This window comes from Theobroma cacao, chromosome 4 (assembly GCF_053813885.1).
Source record: "Theobroma cacao isolate CCN51 chromosome 4, ASM5381388v1, whole genome shotgun sequence".
NCBI lineage: Eukaryota > Viridiplantae > Streptophyta > Magnoliopsida > Malvales > Malvaceae > Theobroma > Theobroma cacao.
This window is the reverse complement of record NC_142642.1, coordinates 4,340,529-4,365,134: the sequence shown is the minus strand read 5'-3', so window position 1 is coordinate 4,365,134 and position 24,606 is coordinate 4,340,529. Positions and strand designations below refer to the sequence as shown.

General features: G+C 34.1%; 1 non-coding gene across 1 annotated transcript; it reads left to right on the top strand.

Annotated features, from left to right (window-relative positions):
• Positions 1-602: 602 nt before the first annotated feature.
• LOC148763078 (small nucleolar RNA R71) lies at positions 603-708 on the top strand. The gene has a single exon (XR_016026120.1). It is a non-coding gene; the product is annotated as a small nucleolar RNA R71 (small nucleolar RNA).
• Positions 709-24,606: the final 23,898 nt, after the last annotated feature.

Sequence of the window (24,606 nt, the reverse complement as noted above, 5' to 3'; positions counted from 1 at the left end):
TAACCTCAATTGGCATCCGATAAGCTTTATTAGCCACCATATCGAAGTATGGGGTATTATACATATCCTCTATTGAAGGCTTTTTCTCTGGCATAAGGGCTCTAGATAGAAATACAGAAGGAAAGTTTGACTTAGCCACTAATGAAGACCCTTGGTTGTTATTCCATGAAAAATTAAGATGATTCCTCCAACTAGGATTATAAGTGTTGGAATAGGGATTGTTCTGTTGCCTATTTTCAACAAATTGACATGACTCAGAATAGATGGGACAATTGTCATTGGAATGTCCTTCCCCACAAAATTCACATGTCATAAAGGAGTTTTGAACAGGATTAACACTTAGTTTATTTATTTTCTTTGTGAAAGAGGCCAATTGTGTAGGGACAGTGTTTATCACATCTAATTCATGAATTCCAGCAATTTTTCTTATACCCAATCTTTCAGATGGCCATTGATAATTATTAGAAGCTATCTTTTTGAGCAAATCATAAGCCTCATCAATGGATTTACTCATGAGTGCACCTTCAGGGGCAACATCAATGGTAGTTCTAAAAGGTCCCAGCAAACCATTATAAAAAGTCTGAACTTGCAGCCACTTAGGTAATCCATGGTGAGGACATCTTCTCATCAAATCCTTATACCTCTCCCAAGCCTCATATAGTGATTCAGAATCAAATTGCATGAAAGAAGTAATATCATTCTACATCTTTACTGACTTTGCAAGTGGGAAGAATTTTGCTAAGAATTTTTTAGCCATATCATCCCAAGTATTAATGGAACCAGTAATAAGCAAATTTAACCAACTCTTTGCTTTATCTCTCAATGAAAAAGGGAAAAGCCTCAATCTTATGGCATCATCAGTAACACCATTAGCCTTGAATGTATCATAGATTTCCAAGAAATTTATGATATGAGCATTCGGATCATCATTAGGCAAACCACCAAACTGAATAGCAGTCTAAATCATCTTAATGATTGATGGCTTAATTTCAAATTTGTTGGCTTGAATAAGAGGTTTTAGATACTAGAGTGGAGATTTTGTAGTTGTGGGACTATAAAATCCCTCGAAGGCTTGGTCTCTTCCTCTTGTTGATCAGCCATTGTTTTACTTGGAGCAAAAACTTTTTTATTTTTCTTCCTAAGTCTTCGAAAAGTTTTTTTGATATTTGGATCAAAAGGAACAATTTCCAAGTTTCGGATTCTTCGCATACAACGACCAAAAGTACTTGAAAAACTAAAGAAAAGAAAAGTCTAGATTAAAATTAAGAATGCTTGGTATTAATATTAACAAGAAAGAATTAAAAATCAATTCCCCAACAACAGCACCAAAAACTTGTTGTTCAATTTTCTACTCACTCAAGTGTACATATCGCAAAGATAATATAAAGATGAGTAGAGCATCGATCCCACAGAAAATTGAATTAATCCTTATTGTTAACTACTAAATTAATACACTTTAATTTTATCTAAACAATTAAAATTAAAAAGAAAAATTTAAATTAATAAACTAAAATCTAAAACTGATATATCAGCAAATTTTACTTTTAGTGATTAATAGACCTAAGATTATGATATCCCTCAATACTTCATCTGAATATTGTTTCTTTCTCTTAACTTAGTTTAATGGATTAAGTTGCTAACCTAGAGTCCTAAATTATTTACAAATCTCTGTCGAGTTTCATATAAAAATATATCTCCTAATTAATTTATTGTATGTCTATGCAAATTATTTTGAAGAAAGATTCATTAAGTTTGTGCTCTAGTTTTAGCTACGTATGGATTATAGGTGTATGTCTACCCTATATGCAAATCAAATCACCTCATCAACTAAGTGCATTTGATCATTCACTATTTTATTCAAGGTCTACCTAAATCTCCTTCGTCAAGGTTTAACTTAGATTTCCAATTCAATCTAATTGATGATCAGGCAATTAGAAGCATTAAGAACAGAATAAAATAAACAACTTAAATCTATCAAACATAAGTAAAAGAGAGATAAATAATTCAGACTACATATTGAGTTCATTCATAATCTTAGATTAAAAATTTAATTCCCCATCAAGTCACATATTATCGTTGAATAAAATTTAAACATTAAAAACAAAACCAAAAAAATAAGAGAATAAAAGAAAATATAGAAAAACTCAAGAATTATATTCTTGATCTTTAAATCTCTTTGAACCCTGCAAATTCTTCTTAGCTTTACTGACTCTGTAGCTTGACTCTCAACTGTTAATCTAGTGTTTCTTCTTTTTCCTTAAGTCCTTCGAAAGGTTGTTTTTATAGGCTTTGAAATTAGGCCAAGTTGGGTGAAGAAAGAAGTCAATTTCAGCTAGGATTTCCTCATTAGACTATGTGAGTCGCAACCTTGGCCAATTAATTAACAGAAATTATAATTGCTCTAGGACTACTGTAATATGTCAAATTTGACAAGATTTTTGACTATATTTCGAGCCAAACTGGGTAAAGTGGTAAACATTAAAGTTGTATAATTTTATCTTATTTTTCCAATGGTTCAAGAATTCCTTCATTTGGAGCTATGTAGAGAAAGTTATGGCAAAAATATCAAAACATATGCATTGAAAGTCTGCACCTTGACACTACTCTCCTTCTTTTACTAAAATTCTTCTTTCAGACACCTACAAAAGCACAAATAAATCAATAAAAACCTATCTTAACCACATTAACACCAAATTAAACATAAAATTAACCATGATTAGATTGACTCACCTAAAATAACTAATTTAAAATAATTAAATAAAATCTACTTATTTCTATGCATTACTACAAAAACTAAGCCAAATTATTATCAAAATTAAGCTCAAATAACTCTACATTATAGAGTTATCATAATTGTTGGTTGATGATTTTGATTTAGTCTTTACTTCGAGATTTAATTATGTCGATGATTGAATTAATCCTTTGTTTGGAAATGGGCTTTAAACACCTCGACTTCATTTTTTTTGAAACAGTTTGATCTTGGATTGTGAATAGATTCACCTTTTCATTTGGAAATGAATATTTTGATATTTGGAACATAACACAAAATGTTGTAGTGGAGCCTAATTGAGTTATGGACGTGTAGTTAATGACAGTAGCCACTAGCCATTGTGCACAATGCTTAGCTTTGATTGGGTAGCTAATAAAGTCTTACCCCCTTTGATTTTGTTTTGTTTGGGAATTGATACAATTCTACCTCATTTGATATACGGTCGATGACTTTCATGTATTCGACCACTTTAGTGCTACGGCACGCTTTGATTTGATTGTCCATGCTATCTAGCGCTCCACAATCTTTTTGTAATGATATTTGACATTTTGGAAATGGAACTTAATATTTGTTTTGAATTTTGGACTTTGGAATTGATATAGTTGATTTTGGATTTTGATTTTGGTATTTGTTTAGACTTTGGTCTTTGAATTTAGCTATTGTATCGACCATGGTGCTTGAGTTGTTATTCGTTTCGAGTTTGATATTTTGATTTGGTAATTTGTCTCGACCTTGATCTTTGCATTGGATATTTAACCCAACTTTGGTATTTAGACTTCATTTATTCGATGTAATACAATTATGTTATTTTTTGAAATCCATTCTTTTCTTTCAAGGATTTTCTAAAGATAACAACATTATTTTAGTTTCCTCGAAACTAAACCTTTATTTTTCCTCAACTTCTTTTACAACAACTTTACATCCCAATATTTATAAATTGTTTTCTTGAAAATACTTGAACATTTTACAAACCATTAATCTAATTCAAAGACTTATGAATTGAATTTCAACAAAACCTTATAAAATCCTTTTCTAAATGAGTTTGTATTCGTCAAGACTATGGTATCAAAGTTTTGTTTTGACACGTAATTCTACTTGGCACATAACTTGCACCTTGGGATGTTTAATTTTGTTTGGGCATTGAATTCCCAAATTCTTTGAATATTTGTATGCTTGAAAGGTAAACTTTGATATTGTTGGAAATGTATTGCTTGCATTTAATTTAAAATGTATTTTTGACAAACACTCTCCGATCTAGCTAGTTTCGTATCCCTGTATTTGCTCACAGGTTATTTATAACTCATACATGTAAGATGCAATTGTTTTGTAGATCAATAGTTGTTTGGCTTGCTGTCCCTTGGGAGGAGCCAATACTTTAGTCATTCTTGGGTAAGTGAATATATGGCATCCAATAGGCATCGGCCCTTTTGTTTCGAGTAGTACTTTGCTGGTCCTATTAGGTTTGGTCATTTATGTTTGACTCTCATCGATAATATTTTGCTATGTCTTGTATTCAATGACATTTACTTCAAAAATTGCCATGGAATGGCTATACTTTGTATTTGCCACAATATGGCCTATATGTGTTGCTTCCGCATTTTGAGAACATGAGCATGCAAACTATTATGACATAATCCTATTTGATTTAATATGTTCATGCATGTTTGATGTACGGTTCCATGGTGATGAGTCCCATGAGGTAATTTCAAGTATTTGATTTGAATTCATCAATTTAGGCTTGCATGGGTTAAAAGGGTAACTCTCATTGATACCCTTGCGTCGGTCATAGCCCCTGGTTTGGGTCGTGACAGATTAACACATGATTATAGGGAAAAAGCATGGAAGAAATATTGGAAGTGAAGAGCAAAAAAGTCGAGGAATCTTGAAGGCATAAGGAAATAGTTGACCTTTGAGAAGCTTTAATTGACCTTATGGTAAAATGGTTGAAGAATGATTGAAGAATTGTGAAGTTTAAAAGGCATAATCAACCCTGTGGCAAGAAAGGATAAAAACCACAAAGATACAAAGCCATACTCAAACCTATAAGAGTTGTAGTAGACCTTGAGACAGAATGCAAGCACAATTCAACTTTTGGATGGCCATAGTTGACCCTAAGGTAGAACTCTTGTAAAATTTGAAGATTTAAAGAGCCATAGTCGACCTTGATGAAGTCGATTAGGTAGAGCCAAACTTTAAAATCATGAGCTTCTAGAAGTGGATCGAGTAGAAGACTTCAAGAGTCAAGTATGTTGGCTCCATTAGTTTTTGATGATAATAAAGCATTCCCATTTCATTTGTGTCTAATATTTTTACTTGAGTGTGCAGGATAAAATTATATGCAAACAAATAATCTATCATTAAAATGCATATATCAAATAGCATAGGCCTAAGGAAGTCACAATTGAACAAAAGGCAAAAGTCCCTTAGTTGATCAATTGAGAGTTAGTTAGCTAAGATTTAAATCAAGGGTTGGCAGGCTAAAAAATGTTGAGAAACAGAACCAACTTAGTCAACCAAGAAATGAGTTAGTTGACCAAATGCTCTCTGCTAGAATCTGCAACCAGAAGATAGAACCAACTTAGTTGACCAAGAAGAAAGTTAGTCAACTACGAGCTTTCTGTCTGCAATTTGAACTAGAGCACTAGAAGATAGATTAACGGCTAGAACTAACTCTCAACTGTTTCTAACGGTCATAAACTACCTAACTGCCATCAGAGCTATTTCTCCAAGCATAAAAGGGTCTTCCAACGATTAGAAATCAATTCTTTGGAAGTTTTGAAAGAGATTTGAGTCATATAGAGCTAAAAAACCAAAAAATCTTCTCTGCACCTTTCTACATTTAAACGCCAATCTTTTGTATTTGTATTCTGCACTACACCTTGTACCATTTAGATCAACCTTGTGATCATAGGTACTTTCTTTTCCTTCTTTTCTTGTATTCTTAGAGTGAGGGAGTCACTCTAAGTGGTTGTTTCAAGCTAGGTTTGCTTGAATGTGTTAAGGTTCTAACTTAACCTCGAAAAGTTAGGTGTTGGGTTTTAGTTTAACCCGTGAAAAACTATTGTGAAAGGTTTTGGCTGAGCTTGGTAAAAGCCATTGTAAAGCTTGGTGAAAGCTTGTGAATTTCACCAGTTCTTTGTAGAATTTTTTGAAAAATCCTTGGTTGGATAATCAAGTACTGGATGTAGGTCTTGGACCGAACCACTCTAAATTCTTGCGCATTGTCTACTTTATTTTTATTTTCTTTGTTCTAAAAATTAGTTCCTCATCTTGTCAATATCTGATTTGTGCTATTCACCCCCCTTTAGCACATGTAATTGGGACCAACAAGTGGTATCAGAGTTAGTTCCCTGTTCTTAAGGTCAATACCCTTTGGAAAGATCAAAATGGCTCTCCAAAAATCCATAGTTGCTGAGGGACAATCAACAAATAGACCACCTCTATTTGATGGCTCTAACTATCCTTATTGGAGCACTAGGATGTTAATTTACATTAGAGCTATAGATTATGAAATGTGGGACGTCATAACTGATGGACCCTTTATTCCCTCATCTTTGAATGTAGTGACCAATGAGTTGATGCCTAAGCCAAGGTTTAAATGGATCGAGGCTGAAACTAAGAAAGTCCAAATAAATTTTAAGGCTATCTATACATTGCATTGTGCCTTGACCCCCACTAAATTCAACAAAGTCTCAAGCTGTACAACAGCTAAACAAGTGTGTGATAAACTTAGAATAATCCATGAAGGGACTTCTCAAGTCAAGAAGTCCAAAATAGCCTTCTTGACACATAACTATGAAATGTTCAAAATGGAGCCTGGTGAAGACATCACCAGTATGCTAGATAGATTCACAAACATCACAAACAAATTAAGTCAATTAGGCAAACCAATACCCGAGCATGATATTGTTAAAAGATTTCTTAGAAGCCTACCAAAAAATTAGAAGCCTAAAGTGACTGTAATTCGGGAAGCCAATGACCTAAATGTTATTACTCTATATGAGATTTGTGGTTCTCTCCTCATTCATGAGTTAAAACTCAAGGAAGAAGAAGAAAAAGGTAGGAGGGAAGCAAAAGAAAAGAAAAAGAGCATTGCACTAAAAGTCGACATTCTTGAAGAAGAGCTGGAAGAGCTATCTTGTGATGATGATGAAGAGTTGGCACTGGTTGCAAGGAAATTCAGAAAGCTTATGGGAAGAAGAAATCAGAGAATAGTTAGAAGAGGGTTTAGAAAGGATCAAGGTCCTTCATAGAAAACAAGAAACAAATTTGACTCCAACAAAAATGAGGAGCTAACCTACTTCGAATGTAAGAAACCTGGACATTTTAAGTCCAAATGCCCATTGCTTAAGAATGAGACTCCAAAAAGAAACAAGAAATCAAAGAAGGCAATGGTGGCAGCTGCTTGATCAGACAGTGACACTTCAAGTTCTGAAAGTGAGGAAGAAAAAGCTGAGGAAAGAGCAAACTTATGTTTAATGGCAGAGGAAAATGAATCCGAGGTATCCTTATCCCCCTATGATATTTTTGTTGATGATTTACAAGATGAGTATGAGTGTCTTTATGATGAATTTGAAAAACTCTTTTCAAAATACAAGAATTTAAAGAAAAAGACTACATCTCTTGAAAATGATTTAGAAAAGATAAGAGAAGAGTACAATTCTATTTTTGAGCAAAGAAATTTTTTGCAAGTTGAGTTAGAACACTCAAAAACAGATTTTGAAGTTTTAAAATTAGAGCTGGACAATAAATCTGAAGCTTTGAAAAAAACACTTGATGAAAATACAACTCTTAAAAGTTTGAAAAATGAAACTTCAAAAAGAAATATCTACTACAAGAAAAATTCTGCTAATACATTATCTAGATGCTATGTTTGTAATAAAATTGGTCATTTATCATATAATTGTTTTAAGAAAAGAAGTGTGCAGAAAATGAGAAAAATATGGGTTCCAAAAGGATCCTATGTTGCAGCTAACAATCAAGGACCCATCAAGGCATGGGTACCTATAAAGAAAAACTGAAATTTTGTTTTGTATGTTGAGCTGCACTTAAAGAAGACATGTTTAAGAGCTCAACTCAAGGAGAAGCAACCTTGGTATATGGACAGTGGCTGCTCAAGGCATATGACAGGAGATGAAATGCTATTTGCTAAGCTAGACAAAAGAAAGGGAGGTATCGTGTCCTTTGGTGATGATTCGAAAGGTAGAATTCATGGTATAGGAACGGTTGGTAAGAACTCCCAAACTCAAATCAGTCATGTGTTATTGGTTAAGGTTTTGAAGCATAATTTATTGAGCATTAGTCAATTATGTGACAAAGGATTTAAAGTATGTTTTGATTCAAATAAGTGTGAAGTAATAGACATAGGTACAAACAAAGTCTCATTTACAGGAAAGAGATTGAAGAATATGTATGTTGTTTTTCTTAAGGATCTTGAAATAAATAGTGAAATATGTCTTGTTGGAAATGCTAAAAATGATAGTTGGTTATGGCATAGGAGATTAGGACATGTAAGCATGCATACTATGTCAAAACTAATCAAGAAAATTGTAGTTGCTAGACTATTGGACATAAAATTTGAAAGTGACAAAATATGTGATGCTTGTCAACTTGGAAAACAAGTTAGAACATCCTTCAAGACTAAGAAGATTGTGTCACAATCTAGACCTCTTGAATTGTTACATATTGATCTATTTGGTCCAATAAGCATAACTAGCTTAGGAGGAAAATCTTATGGCTTTGTAATAGTTGATGACCACTCTAGAGATACTTGGGTTTATTTTCTTGCTCATAAGAATGATGCTCTATCAGCTTTTATAAGTCATTGTAGGAAAGTAGACAATGAAAAAGGACTAGCCATAGTTAGCATAAGGAGTGATCATGGAGGAGAATTTGAAAGTGATGAATTTGAGAAATTTTGCAATGAAAAGGGGTTGGATCACAATTTCTCTGCACCTAAAACACCCCAGCAAAATAGAGTTGTAGAGAGGAAAAATCGAACCTTAAAAGTAATGGCTAGAACTATGCTATGTGAAAATAACCTTCCAAAATATTTTTGGGTTGAGGTAGTGAACACAGTAGCATATATACTTAATAGAGTTTCAATTAGAGCCATGATATCAAAGACTCCATATGAACTTTACAAAGGTAAAAAACTAAATATTTCACACCTTAGGAGTTTTAGTTGTGAATGTTTTGTGTTAAACAATGGAAAACAGTCCTTAGGAAAGTTTGATGCAAAGAGTGATGAGGCAATATTTTTAGAATATGCATTAAACTCAAAGGCCTATAGAGTTTTCAACAAAAGAACTTTAACTGTTTAAGAATCAATCCATGTAGTTTTTGATGAGTCCAATGCCTTACAAAAGGAAATTCATGCTGCTGATGATGATGTAGAAATCCTAGAAAAGCAAATGGAACAAATGAGCTTAGAGAACAATAAGAATGATGAAGAAAGCTCACCTAAAAGAGAAAATGAAACTCCACCTCTAGAAAATTTGCCAAGAATAGAAATTTAGCATAGTGATCTTCCAAGGAGTTGGAGATATGCAAAAGACCATCCACAAGAACAAATCATAGGTGACATTTCTCAGGGAGTTAAGACTAGGAGAGTAACAAGAGAGACTTGTGAGTTTTTAGCTTTCATATCTCAAATTGAGCCTAAGACATTTGAGGAAGCAAAAAAAGAGGAAAGCTGGATATTGGCCATGCAAGAGGAACTTGATCAATTCAAAAGAAACTGTGTGTGGTCATTAGTCTCTAGGCCTTTACACCACCTTATTGTTGGAACAAAATAGGTGTTTAGAAACAAGGTAGATGAGCAAGGAAATGTAGTTAGAGATAAAGCTAGGTTAGTAGCCCAAGGATACAACCAAGAGAAAGGAATTGACTATGATGAAACCTTTGTACTGGTTGCTAGGATTGAAGCCATAAGGTTGTTGCTTGCTTTTGCGTGCTTTATGAATTTTAAATTGTACCAAATGGATGTAAAGAGTGCATTTTTAAATGGATTCATTCAAGAGGAAGTGTATGTTGAACAACCACCAGGATTTGAAGATTTTGAAAAAATAGATCATGTTTTCAAACTTCATAAAGCCTTGTATGGATTGAAACAAGTTCCTAGAGCTTGGTATGAGAGGCTTTCAGAATTTTTGGTTGAAAAATGATATGTTAGGGGTAGCATTGATACTACATTGTTTATTAAAAGATATTTAATTGATTTAATTATTGTTCAAATTTATTTGGATGACATTGTATTCAGTGCAACTAATGAGGCTTTATGCAAGAATTTTGCCAAAGAGATGCAGGGTGAATTTGATATGAGCATGATGGGTGAGCTAAAGTACTTTCTTGGCCTTCAAATCAAACAAAGTGAGAAAGGAATCTTCATCAACCAAGAAAGTTACAATCAAGATATGCTCAAAAAGTTTGATATGCTGAAGCTACAACCAATCTGCACACCAACGAGTCCATCCACCAAACTTGATGCTGATGAGTAAAGAAAAAGCATTGATCAAAAGCTCTATAGAGGTATGATCGGACTTTACTCTACTTAACAGTAAGTAGACCAGATTTTCAGTTTAGTGTGTGTTTGTGTGCTAGATTTCAGTCACAACCTAAAGAATCACACTTAACTGCTGTTAAGAGAATTTTTAGATACCTCTTAGAAATTTAAACCTTAGGAATATGGTACTTTAGAGAATCATCATTTAATCTTGAAGGCTAATCGGATGCAGACTTTGCAGGAAGCAAAATCGATAAAAAAAACACTAGTGGAACATGCCAATTTCTAGGAAGTATACTAGTATCCTGGTCAAGTAAGAAACAAAATTCTGTAGCACTTTCAATAGCTGAAGCAGAGTATATTTCCTTAGGTAGCTATTGTGCTTTGATTTTGTGGATCAAACAACAACTAAGAGATTTTGGAATAACAGTAAATAATGTACCAATTTTCTATGATAATACAAGTGCAATTAATATATCAAAAAATCCTGTCCAACATTCTAGGACTAAACACATTGAAATTAGGCACCATTTTGTTAGAGACCATTTAGTGAAAGGAGATGTTCAAATTGAGTTTGTGAATACTTTTCATCAATTAGCTGACATTTTTACCAAACCTTTAAATAAAGATAGATTTTGTGAAATTAGAAGGAATTTAGGAATGATTAATATGCATGAGTTGTAGATAAAATTTTTATCTCATACACGTAAAACAGAAGGCACTTAGTCAACTAAGAGAGGTCTTAGTCAACTAAGAGTATTCTGTTTCATTAAAGAATAGGACTCAGTTAAGTTGAAGGCAGGAGGAGTAAAATAATAAGAAGAAACTGCCTACTGAGAAACAAAAATAGAGAAGAAAAATCGCTCAAACCATAAATAAATTTAGGAGGTAATTTTTGAATTTTGAAGAGGGAGTTACAAATTGCACTTAAATAAGGGGAGTCAGACAGTTTTTCATTTGGAATTAAACTGCTTTCAACCCATTTTCCTTACACACTCTCTCTCTGTTGAAACCAAAACCCTCACCTCTCAACCATTCGAAACTCTGAATCCAAAATTTTCCAAATCAAATGGCTAAAACATCTCAAAGCAAAGAAATTATTGAGAAGAAGAAAGGAAAAAGGTTGATGGAAGAAAGTCTGCAAGTTGAAAAACTGAAGAAAAAGAAAAAGATTGAGTTGGGCTCTGCAAGTAAAGAATCTGGAAAATTGAAGAGCCACAAATGTGAAAAGAGGAAAGAAAAGAGCAAACTACACAAGAAAGGTACTTCTTCATCTTCTAAATTCAAAAATAAAGTGCATGAAGAGAAATTTAGGAAAATAGAGAATGCACCTATCACTTGTGGAAAATATATTGATTGGGAAAGCTTTACTGAAACGCCTGAAATTCTGACAAGTCTATCAGACTATTTTAAAGAGTTAAAATTGAAAGAGTACAGGACATTTAAAAATCGATCATATAGTGCTAGCTTAGTTAAGGAATTTTATTCGAGTATTGTTGTTGACAAGGATGAACTGGAGAAACCAGATGATTACTCTGATAAAGGTCTGAATGCATTTTTGAATGGGAAAGAATTTACTGTCACTGCTACAAACTTAGGGGAACTTCTTAGGATAGAGTGTAATAAGGGAGAATTTAAATTCCTTTAGAAGTATGACCCCTCATCCTTGTGGGAAGTGATCACATGGAAGAAAGAAAAGTATTCCTCCAAGAGCAATGCAGGGCTTATCACAAGTCCTCAAATAAGGATTCTGCATTACTTTGTTGTCGCTAAGCTTCATGGGAGGAGTGGAAGCTTAAGCTATATTAGCCTCTAAGATTGATGGTTAATGGAACATGCCTTTAGTGGTGTTGCATTGAATTTGGGAAGGTTCATGATTGAAAGAATGAGGGGTGCATGTAAACTGGAGAAGATCAACTTACCTCATGGAAATATCATTACTTTTCTAGTGCAGAAGAAAGGAATTTGAAGTTCTAGGTATGAGGCTTACAAGGTTAAGACTAGAGACCAAGCCATTTATCTAGAAAGCTTACCTAAAATGGGGTACAAACTGGATGGAGAACGATACATTAAAACCCTTAAGGCTGGTCTAGGAAAAAAATCCTTATTACCTACTTAACCAGAGGCAGCACCATCTCAATTCTCAAATGAGGTAATTTTTAATATGTTGATGAGAATTGATGGGAAGCCCACTGATCAATGGGCAAGGATTCAGAAAATAAAAGAAAGGTTAACTAAAATGGAAAGCAAAATAAAAGGAAAAGAAAAAGTGCCATTTGAACCAACTGCTGCAGACAGCTCTGCAACTTCTAGTCTAGCTCTAGCCGGATAGGAATTTGAGGTGCAAGCTGAAGGTCATGAACCTGAGGTGGAACAACCGAGAAAATCACCCTCACCTGAGCCTCAAGACAAGGATGAATATGATCAAGATACCGAGGTGCTTGGATCACTTAATGAAAATATTCCCTCTGAACCCCAACCTCAACCAGAACGTCAACCATTTCCTCCACGTTCTGAAGAGGTTTCAATCATGGGACTTTTTCATCAGATGGTTCAAGAGGAGCAAGCTAAGAAAGAAGTAGGTAAGGGAAAAGCTCAACAAACAGCATCTGCATCAGCTCCTACTACAGAAGGGCAGTCAAAGAAAGAAAAAGAAAAAGTTGCTGAAGAACCACAAAAAAAGTCCAAACCACCAGTCATATGCAAGAAAACAATGGCAACCAAAACAAAGCTCATCAAAAGGAGAAAATCATCCAAATTGGCTGAAAAGGCCAAGCCAGCACCAATCTCCTCTCCTTAACACCCTCTTGAGATTTCATCCTTTGAATAGTCCCCTGAAAAATCACCACTTCAACCATCTCCTCAACCTGAATCCTCTCCTCAACCCCTCAATGTCTAGTACTACACTGATGATGAGTCCTCTCCCTTATCTTCCTCAAAAGATGATTAGAAATTGATGATGACAAAAAAAAAGAGAAGTATGCCAGAGATCTTAGGGGAGAATTTAGGAGAGATAGGAAGTAAAAGTTGTCTACGTATGGCAAAGATCTTAAGGGAGAATTTAAGAGAGATAGGAAGTAGAAGCTATCTAGGGGTAGTTTAGGAATATTAACTGTTAATTTGTGGTAATCTGTTGTTTATGCCATGATGGCAATTGAACACTTAAATTTAACTTTGTTGTTTATGCTTTCATGAATGAAAAGTGTTTGTGAATACATATGGATGCTAAGTATACTACATCTGATGAATAGTTATTCGCAAAGATAAAATCTGGAAATATTATAATGTTGACAGACACTGCTGTAAATCACTCTATTTGTCTGCATATATATACTTTGAATATATAGTGACACTTCCTATATGACTTGAATAAAATTTACGGGAATAAATAAGCAAAATATGCGCATACTAAGGGGGAGCACATATTTAGGGGGAGCGATTCCCATTTTTTGCAGAATTAAAAAGAATAAAAGGACACTGTGCTATTAATCAAGGAATGTTTTGTCATCATCAAAAAGGGGGAGATTGTTGGCTCCATTCGTTTTTTATGATAATAAAACATTCCCATTTCATTTATGTCTAATATTTTTACTTGAGTGTGAAGGACAAAATTATATGCAAACAAATAATCTATCATTAAAATGCATATATCAAATAGCATAGGGCTAAGGAAGTCACAATTGAACAACAAGGCAAAAGTCCCTTAGTTGATCAATTGAGAGTTAGTTAGCTAAGATTTAAATAAAGGGTTGGTGGGCTAAAGAATGTTAAGAAACAGAACCAACTTAGTCGACCAAGAAATGAGTTAGTTGACTAAATGCTCTTTGTCAGAATTATGATCAGAAGACAGGACCAACTTAGTCGATCAAGAAGAAAGTTAGTCGACTAAGAGCTTTTTGTCTGCAATTTGAACCAGAGCACTAAAAGATAAATTAACGGCTAGAACTAACTCTTAACTATTTTCAATGGCCATAAACTGCCAAACTGCCATCAGAACTGTTTCTCCAAGCATAAAAGGGTCTTCCAACGGTTAAAAATCAGTTCTTTAGAAGTTTTGGAAGAGATTTGAGTCATATAGAGCTGAAAAACCAGAAAATCTTCTCTGCACCTTTTTGCACTTAAACTCTAATCTTTTGTATTTGTATTCTGCACTCAACCTTGTACCATTTAGATCAACGTTGTGATCATAGGTACTTTTTTTTACTTCTCTTCTTGTATTCCTAGAGTGAGGGAGTCACTCTAAGTGGTTGTTTCAAGCTAGGTTTGCTTGAATGTGTTAAGGTTCTAACTTAGCCTCGAAAAGTTAGGTGTTGGGTTTTAGTTTAGCCTGTGAAAAACTATTGTGAAAGGTTTTAGCTGAACCTGGTAAAAGCCATTGTAAAGCTTAGTGAAAGCTTGTGAATTTCACCGATTCTTAGTGGAATTGTTTGGAAAATCCTTGGTTGGATAATCAAGGTAGTGGATGTAGGTCTTAGACTAAACCACTCTAAATTCCTGCACATTGTCTACTCTGTTTTTATTTTCTTTGTTCTGAAAATTAGTTCCTCATCTTGTCAAGAGCCGATTTGTGCTATTCACCCCCCTTCTAGCACATATAATCGGGACCAACAGAGTATAAAAGCTTTAATTCATGATTTTGAAGAACCATAGTTGACCTTAGGAGTGTGGTAGTTTACCTTCAAGCTTGAGTAACAGCCAGATTTGATTCAAACTGTGTTTAACGACTCCAAACTTTCTTAAGACTATAAAAGGCTGCCTTTGACTCATATTGAAGAAAGAGAAGATAACACCAAAGTGGAAAAACCTTAGAGAGATTCTTAAGCTTATCTTTCCTTTTTAGCATTCATCTTAGTCTTCTAGCAAGCACTCAGCCATTCAAGCTCACTCACATGCAAATCCTTGAGCTAATATTTGTGAGATTATTTCTTCTCTTCGTACCCAAGCTTAAAAATTTAGCACTTAGCTTTAGTGAGGCAAATGTTTGCTATTACTCCTTTGTACACACATCTATAAAGGTTTTAACTTAACTTTGGAAAGTTAGTGTAAGGGTTATCACTTGATCTCGTTAAAAAACAATAATCCCTTTATGGATTGTGTAAGGGTTATTGCTTGATCCCATGAAAAGTCAGTGTAAAGGTTATCGCTTAATCTCGTTAAAAAGTGAGAATCCCTTTATGGATTGTGTAAGGATTAACGCTTGATCCCATTAAAAAGTATGAATCTTTTTGGTGGATTGGAAATTCCTTGATAAGCTAAAGGAGTGGATGTAGGCACTTGAGAAAGTTGAACCACTATAAAATCTTTTTATCTTGATTTAATTTTTTGCCTTGTGGTTTGATATTTGCTTTAAAGAAAAATCACTTGCTTTGATTTTGATACAAGAAGAAAATTTGTTTTTTGAAAATGAGTTATTTTCATTGAGCTTGCAAAGAAATTTTTAAAATACAAATTCACCTCCTTTCTTAGTGTTTATTGCATTGAGCTTACTATACTAACAATTGGTATCAAAGCAAGGGCTCAATTTTGCAAGTTTAACAGCCTTGAGTGATCTATTATAATAGCTCAAATCATCAAAAATGGATGTTACTGCTAGGATTTGGCCTCAAGCTCAAACATGAAAATAAAAAAATATAACGTAATGGAAAAATAAAAATAAGTTTAATCAAAGAAATAGTTGAAACCTTCAACATCAATGTTTGTGTTTTTCATGCAATTTTCAGATTAATTATGAGCACTTATAGGTTCAAGTACTACGTACCTTACTCTAGATATCATAATCAAGAGTTCGTTAAATCCAAAAACACTTGTGATGAAGCACGTAACTCAGAAAGAGAATTAGACAGTCTAAAATCCTGCAGTTGAAATCTTTGCTTCTTCACCTTTAGGATTTATTAAATTTTCAGCCACCCAAGTGTTTGGCCTCTAATAGTAATGCACACAGTGAATGAATAAGACCTTCTCAAAGGTAGGATTTCACTTATGTTAACAAGTTTTCTTTTAAAACAAAAAGACAAAAAGTTTTTGCCAAATCTTATTTCTGTCAAACAAAGAAAACTATTTTTCTTTTCTTATTTTTATGCACAGTTAAGAAGTGGTTGAAGACTTAGAGTTTTAGTTGGCTAACATAACATATTTATATAAGCTAAACTAAGTTGTAACCCTAGATACAACATTTGTATTTTTATTCAATTGAGTTCTTGTGAACTTAAATAATTTTTCAACTTTATTTTGGTCTATTTCAATTAAGTCTAACTTAATTGATTATCCTTATTTAATCTCAATCATGTCACTTAATGTGTGTGACCCATTGGGCTTCTAACATGTTGGCAATAAATATAAATCATAATCAAATATCAATTTGCTAATTGATTAATATTTATAGATCATTAGTGGTATCTAGCAACACATTATGACCACCCAAATGTTAGAGAGTCAATTAAAGAATTTAACAAAGCCCTTCAATGATAAGCCTCATAGTGTAATATGGTCTTTTCATAAAATATCTTGGATATGTCATAAAGCATGGCTCAGTGTCTACTTATAACATTTCATATTAGTTCTCATAATTCATGATAAACCTTATGAATTTAGGAAACTAACTTTCCTCAATTTCATCATGCTTTGGCCAAAAAGTTTATACAAGTTAATCAAGAATTGAAAACAAGTGAGATACATCCCTTCATATCACTTGGGATGATGAATCCTCTCTTGACCACTCATCCACTTTTGCATGCTTCATGGCATACCCAAAAACACCTTGTTTAGACATTTGGCCCTCCAGACTCGTAGAGGTGAAATCAAAATATGTCATTCCGAATACAAGATAACTTGGAGTCTCAAGTTTGAGGACTAGTTGAACAGCTATCACATGAAAACATATTCCATAGACACTTGAGTGAAATACCAAATGGAGTTCTCATAACAGGTCATGTTCAATGAACTTGTTCTGTAACAAGTAGCCACATGCTATCCTCAAGTATCCCATATACTTCAATCTATAAGATCGATTGCTTACTTCCCAAGTAATGAGGCTTAGCATGTACCAATCTTTTAGCATTGTCAATGTCGAGTCTTGACAATACAATGACCAGGAACAATTTTAGGAACATGGCTTTGATGGATAGTGATCTCATAATTGTAACAACTTTACAATTCTGTTGCAAGGACTTTGTGTTCCATAGGCTTCATCTAATTAGTATGTAATTGTCATAGCCCAAATCCCGGGCCATGACCGACACATGGGCTCAGTGGGCATAGCCCACTAGGCCCAAGCAAGCCTCTGTATGAGATCCTATTCCTCATTCCATTCATCATCTTTAAAATCATGTGTTGTAATTCTCAACGATGAATGTTTCAGTAATATTTTATAGCAACCAAATATTCATATTTGCATTATCTCAAAGTACTATCATTCATTGTCGTCTCATAGGGGTATCATCATCAATCCACCATATACATACTTTATTTAGAACATGACTCTTAGTAGTTTACATTATATATACGTGTACACAGACCAAAGACTCTCAAACTTCAACGGAGTGACTTTAAGTGAAAATACTGCTACTGAGATGCCATAATACCTACCAAGAGGATGAGCATACATCGATACTCTATCTAGGTCCCAACTGCCTCCAAATCTGAAAACATGAAGTTTAAAAACATGAGTATAAAACTCAGTGAGTGAACATAAGAAGGGAATAAGCAATTGATAAGGAGAACTTGAAAATCATGATGCACTTGTTTCAAAAACAATGCAATTGATTTAATTTCCTACTAAAAACCCCTCATTTCAAACTTTTATTAATAACCTCATAGTGTTGCAAAAACCCATGATCAATCCATGAAGTTAAATGGGTGAAAAATTTGATCAATTGATAGGTAGCAAGTTTCTTATTGTAGCGAGAAACAGTCTCAGTTTGCATATGTTTTGATTTTTTAAGAATATCTCCCACTACATAAGCCCAATTGAAATGATTTTTAGACCATTAGAAATCTAAGAGGCTGGGCTACGACTTTTATGTTTACCACTTTGCCCAGTTCTGACGAAAAGGTGGTTAAAATCTTTGTCAAAATAAGAGCACTGCACCAGAATTTTGCAACCACCCGAGAGTTTCTCGCTGCAGCAAGAATCCTTTTTTGCTGCAGCGAAATTCTTCGCTGTAGTGAGAATTCGTTTTCGCTACAGCGAAAACAGGGCTGGTTTGTGTCCCCACCACCCGAGAGTTTCTCGCTGTAGCAAGATTCAGGGCAGATGGCAATTAAGGGATTTTTACATGCCACAAAATCCATTCCTACCATATTGCACATCAAAGTGAACACATTGACAATAATCAAGTTTCTCATTATTCATTTCAATCACATATTATAATCATAAACTTTCTATCACATATACATATATAAACATATATAAACATGTACACCACCCTACTTCATTCATCATCATGTGCACTCCCTACTCGCACATAGCCAGGTCATCATCGGCTTATGCGCACTCTCTACTAGCACATAGCCGGGTCATTATCAGCTCATGTGCACTCCCACATCGCACATAGCTGGGTCATCATTATCACACAAAAGAGCATCCAAAGCATAATACACATATCAATATAATGTGATAACGCATGAACTATTCATATTGCACATTTCACAAGATATAAGCATTTCATCAAAGGCTTGTTCCCCAAGTATATTTTTGAAGCAAAAACAAATGAAACTTTCAAATGATTTATTTAAACATGTGGACACTCCCCAAAACATTTTTTTTTAAATGCAAGTTCACTCACTGGTATTTGTTGAATCTTTACTCGACTCCAACTTTTACTATAGCTCCAAATGAAGATGTGAGGTCTTGTTGAAACCTATCACACACCAATATCACAACCAACCCAATTTGCACAAAGACAATTCTAAAAGCTATTTCTTAAATCAAGTTCTACTAGTCATCCCTAACTAGCTTCCAACTACTATTAAATGGCTATCTATTCTCTCTACTCTAGTAACTCAGAAATAAATAAACAAACCTCAATAATAAAACAACTCACAACTCCAATTACTAGCCATTATCAACAACCTAAAATCAATCCTCATTCATTACTCACCTTCGTGGATTTGCAGTTGAATTCCTTCTCAAGAATACTCAAGCTATTATGGAAAGTCTCTCTTTTTCTCTCTAAAATGTTCAGATAGTGAGAGAAAGTGTTTAGAAAAGACTTTTGAGGGTTTAAAGGTGAGAGAGTGAAAGAGCACAAAAGGTTCTATGAAAAAGTGCTCAAAAGCATGAAAATTGAAGCTAGAGAGAGAGAAAAAGTTATGGAAGCTTTAAGGGAGGCTTCCATGGAAGATGAAGAAACATGAGATGGGAGGAAGAAGAATAAGAAGTTGCTGGAAAAATAAGATATTTATAGCCTAAGCTTATCCAAACTTCACTTAAATTATGAAAATGCCCTTAACAAGTTGGCTTTGTCTTCCTCCAATCCTTTATGCAATCTTTTACTCTTTTGACACTTAGATAAAGTCCATAATAGTCTAGAAATACTCGAGTTCATGAAAACTTAAAAATTTTGACCCGAGATGAAAAATAACCATTTTGCCCCTACCTTGGAAATCATCATTATTGCTATTTCCTTTGTCATTTTATCCTTATTTTCATCATTCATTTATGTCTTAGGCCTACTTAGGCCTTAATAATATTAGAAAACCCACTTTTAGGAGCTCATCAAGAAAATAACCAAACTACCCCTGCTCAACATCATAGGGTTTACCTCTGTTACATGTCTGTGAAGGTCGAGGTCTCACAGTAATAACTCCTTATTGTTACACTAACATGAAGGAAAACCTCTATCACATATAGTTATGCGATTAAGTATGCATTAAATGACTATATTCCTTAATCAATCTAATTGACTTTAAGGCATATACCATCATTTACGATAACCATGCTTGGTGAAAGGCAATCAATCCAAAGGCCACCTTTCTTTGTAGGTACTAACTATCCTTATTGGAAGAAATGCATGGAAATTTTTATACAATCTATGGACCTAGATGTGTGGAATGTTATATGTTAGCCTTGAGTTACATCATGTTTTGATTTGACAAAAATTACATGTTATCTTGAACTTAATGTCAAAGCATTTGAAATAGTTTCAAATATATTTTTAATTCCCTAAGGTCACATAATTGTTTGAAAAGCCATGCATCTTTAAAAAACATCATAAAAGCTTTCAAACAATGCATATTCAGCTAAGAAAACAAAAAGCAAACATGCCTAGAATTTTTATTCAATTGTAGGAACAAGGCAAGGAAGAAATAGTTGAAGGAGGAGCCAAAAGGCTAAGGAAACCTCAAGACATAAGTCAAGAGTTGATCATTGAGAAGCTCAAGTCATTCCGAGGGTAGAAAGAGTGAAAAACTTGAAGTATTCAAAGCCATAGTTGACCTTGATCCAGAAAACTCAAAAATTGGAAGAAAACACAAACATAATTAACCCTGAAATAGTAATAGTCAACTGATAATTCTATTTTAGAAAATTATTTTATTCCAATTTTGTTATTAAATATTAGCTAAGTCCTCAATTTTTAATTATAATTTACTTATTTTTAGTTATTTTTATAATTAGTTTATTTTAAAGTGAGTTATTTTAATTTTATGTTATTCCTTTTAATTTGATTGTTATTTATTAGTTTTTATATGTGGAAGTGGTGGTTTGAACTCAAAGGTTGGTGCTTGCTCACTTGTAGGTGGAAAAATAGGCTTACCCTTGCCATCATCAACTAAATCCATTCTATACCAACTATTCGTAAAGGCAAGATGCTTAATTGCATTGAAAATATTAAACTTGACTACCTCCTTTCCAACTTTAAAACTTATCTTGCCTTCTTTCACATCAATGATTGTGCCTACAGTAGCTAAGAATGGTCGTCCCAAGATTAGAAGAATTGCCACATCTTCTTCCATCTCAAGCACAATGAAGTCTACCAGAATATATAGATGCCCAACTTTAACCAACACATCCTCTATAATCCTAACAGGGTACCTAATTGTTTTATCTACTAATTGCAAAGAAACTGTGGTAGGTTGTATCTCATTAAGTCTAATTTTCTTGACAACAAACATAGGTATAATTGAAACACCAGCACCCAAATCACACAAAGCTTTAGAAAATTTAAACTTACCAATATTACAAGGGATAGAAAAACTCCTTAGATCCTTAAGCTTTGGTGGAAGCTGATAACTCTATGATATAAAGTTATTTTGTCATGTTTTGGGGGCTGAAGTAGCTAAGCCTTTGAGGTTTTAGGTTTAGAATTAATTAAGAATTGTAATTGTTTTCTTTAATTAAGTTCAATGCATGTTGAGTAATTTAGTTTAAGTTATTTTATTTAAATTTTATGTTAGATTGCTTTAAATTACTTTAAGTTTAGTTATTGCTTATCTCTTTTATTGCTTTTGTAAAATATGTTATAACGACCCCTCCCCGGTCGCTACCCAACGTCCGAGACGTCCGGGAGATCCCACCAAGTCCCAAACAAGCCTTCATGAAATTTCTCGATATCTCTTTATACAGATTTACTAAATAGTATTAATGCTCAAAACATATATATTTATTCCATGAATTTAACAATAAGCATAGTAATTTGATTTGGATCTTTAAGTCATAAAATCATGATTAAATACATCGAGTTTAATACGCCAAAATTTTCATTTATATCAAAACTAAAATCTGTTTACATAGTGATGCCAAATTGCTAAAACTTGACCTCAATAGTGGAGCGACTCGGAATGGAAGGCTAAGAGATGCTTTTACCTATCTGCAGTGGATCGTACCAATGATTACACGATAGGCCAATCCCTATCTGCAAAAGGGGAAATGAGAGGGGTGTGAGTCTCACAGACTCAGTGATCATCGGCTCCGTGAGTAGGGCGTAGATGGGAAACAAGCAATAAGGTAGAGATTTTGAATAATAAAAATTGCAAGGGTAGATAAAAATATTTAATTCAAACGGGGATTTGTGCCTTATATATATATAAGAAAATATCGAGAATCTCTTGTAAGTCGTAATCAACCATAATGTATATCAAATCAAGTAAGTAAACTTTTGTGCAGCGAGAAGGTTAATAGCCATTTTCAAACTAAATCAGTAAAATATCATTTTAAACCTCGTGTTCGTAAATGATCTCTGCGGTCGAAATTATGTCATGTAATACTCAAATCAAATCAATAAAGTTGGGCAAGCTCCCGCGAAACCAAATAGTAACCAGGTTTATACACAGTTCACAAATCGCCTCTCACGTGAGGGTAAAATTCATATTACAACAAATCCAAGGGGAGTTGCAGGAAACCGTATAATTTGTTTTCACCATGCAAGAAATAAGAGTTTGAAAACCCAAAGAGATTTTTGTCTAGAGTAGGAAATCAAATAAAATCCGTGGTCCCGCTACCATGTAATAACCTCCGAGAGCCTTGCTCCACCAGATCCCACATGCCATGGCAGTCTCAATGATGTTGGCCGACATCAGAGAATCAAGCCGTGGCAATCGCGAATATCACTGGTGGCCTAGCCACGTATATATATCACAGGCCATGGTCCCCGCCACGCCTAACCACCCGTCAGCGACCCAAAGGTTCTCTAGCTAGAGCTCACTTGTGCACAAGGGTCACACTTAACCGAAGTGACAACCGACCCACTCTTGAATCTCTCGGTTTGTAAAACCATTTTGAAATTGTGTTATGTCCTTAAAAGCTCGTCTCAAAATTATTTCCAAAGCATTCAACATAGGGTATGATAAAATCCATTATCATTTTCATAAAATAAAATTTGTGCATGAATTTCGAAACAACAATTCGCATGGTGAATAAGCAATATAACCATGAATGCACACTGCACAAATATAAGGCACAGATTTTGATGTAAAACAGTGTGAAGGGCTTGTTTCCCAATTTTTAAAACACTTTACATATAGTTTATACATATATATATTCAAAACAATTTTTGAAAATAATTTGCATTCACAATTCCCTAAAATTTCTACCAGCCCATGCTATCCACAATTTTTGCATCGAAAATAAAATATACATATATTTATACTATTATGGGAATTTTAAAATTGACACCCCCTACTCACCTCACAATAGCGGGATTACTAAGTCACTATTTCTACTTGCCGATCGCGCGTTACTTCCTTTGGCATGCCACTATAGTGCACTATCTTTACTTTGGTGCTTCCTAGCAACAATCCAACTCAATATATTTAGTGCATTAATTCCACTTCTCTTTCTCATTCTATCATAAATCCACATTCAACTAACTCACATCTTAATACATTTTTACTAAAATTAATTATATCCTTTCCTCACATAATTCTGTAGATTATAAACATCGGCAACTTATTTATGATATTAAGTGCCTACTTCAACCTTTCTACGCAACTTAAATTTACTTCATATCACCAAATAACCAAAGTTTAGTAAAATAAGATGGCTAGCCCCCAAACAGTCTAATTTCACAACAAACCCATGGAGAAGAGCAAAGCAGCTTTACCAAATTGGACTAGATTGGCCCAAGTCTCCACCAGACCCACGGTTTGCTTTGGGAATATACTATTCAGAGCCTTGTATGGCAGCTTCCCAGCACTAATGAATAGCACCAGTTGATGTAATGAAAGGAAGCCTTTAATGAATCAAAACGACGCTGTTTCACTACTCAATTTTCTTTCTTTCCTCTCTCACTTTCCTCTCCTCTCTTGTCACCCGATCGGTAGCTCCCAACCTTCACTACTGGCGGCTTAAAGCCTCCTCTCCACTTCCACCGTTGGTTAGCTCTAGATCAATCCAAAAAACTCAAATTTTCTCTTTTTTTATTCAGCCATTTTGTCACCAAAAACCAAGCTCTCCCTCTTTTTCTGTCAGCTACCACAACCTAGCTCTTTTCTCTTATAAACTAGCTCCAAAAGATCAAACCTTTTCCCTTTAGAAAATACCCAAACCGAAACTAAAAAAAACTAACCTCTTGCCTCTCCCATTTTGTTTATATATATACATATATTTTCTTTCTTTCCTTCCTATTCTTTTCACAACCGGCAACACCAACCCTTTTTCTCTTTTGTTTCTTCCCTCAACCGGCCTCTCCATCATTATATCAAAGTGTCGTTCCATCACAAGAAAAAAAGAGATAAAATTTAAAATATTATTTAATATGTCTTGCTGTAGATAATTATCACCAAACGTACTTGATTTGTCTTGTCCATTTCCTTTTTACTTTCTTTCTTCGTCAATTTCTTTCATTTTTCCTTCTTCTCCTCGGGTTTCTAACTCTCCAAGACTTTTCTCTTCCTT